At 38.3% G+C, this 794-nt stretch overlaps 1 non-coding gene across 1 annotated transcript; it reads right to left on the bottom strand.

Moving 5' to 3' along the window:
• Nucleotides 1-416: 416 nt before the first annotated feature.
• On the bottom strand, nucleotides 417-481 carry LOC112062292 (small nucleolar RNA SNORD58). The gene has a single exon (XR_002890656.1). It is a non-coding gene; the product is annotated as a small nucleolar RNA SNORD58 (small nucleolar RNA).
• Nucleotides 482-794: the final 313 nt, after the last annotated feature.

The raw sequence follows: 794 nt of genomic DNA, 5'->3' as shown, positions 1-794 counted from the left end.
GTAAGTCCTGCGCCACATCTTGGGGGCTTTGTTCACCTGGATGTGCTCAGTGACCAGAGAATCTTCATCTAAGCATAATCTTCAGCATTACTCTCTGCATTTTTGAGCATGTCGAGTAAAAATTCAGCACTTTTTTTGTGCCACCAACGCTGTGTCCAGCACCACTGTTTGGCCTGGGCCCACCTACCAGCTCTACCATTGTAATGGCAGAATGGCACACATTGCTTCTGTAAAGTGACATCCTTCAGATACTTGGTGGCTTTTTGGAGATGCATACCCTTAATGGCCTGGGCAGTTTCATGAGTGTTCTTGATTTGTATGCTAGGTTCTCAAGCAGTTCTCTGGTAGTTTTACCCAATTCCACAAATCCTAAATCAGAGTGTTCATTGTGTACTGATGATCACTGACCAAATGTGGCTGCTCAGAATCGATTTATTTTCACAGAAAATCCAAAGGTGTCTTAAGAAATGCATCACTGCAGTGAATTTTTAATTTTAATATAAAAACTGAAGGAATGTACAGTTTTGGTAGGACTACATTTCACCTTAATATTACATCCTGTTAGGTACTGTTGTATTGTGGTGCATGTGCTGGGCACGTGTGTTATTTCCAATACTGCATTAATGAAATGTATATATTGATTGTATATTGAAATGCTGTATTTTGGGTATATTGAGTTATGTAAAACATATTATTAAAATGAACTTCACCTGTGCCTTTATATATTTTTCAATTTTTTTTTTAATTACGTAAGTGGCTCACACTATATTTCTCTGAGAGCACACTGGCATACA

This window comes from Physeter macrocephalus, chromosome 2 (assembly GCF_002837175.3).
Source record: "Physeter macrocephalus isolate SW-GA chromosome 2, ASM283717v5, whole genome shotgun sequence".
Lineage (NCBI taxonomy): Eukaryota > Metazoa > Chordata > Mammalia > Artiodactyla > Physeteridae > Physeter > Physeter macrocephalus.
This window is presented reverse-complemented; position numbering and strand designations above follow the sequence as displayed.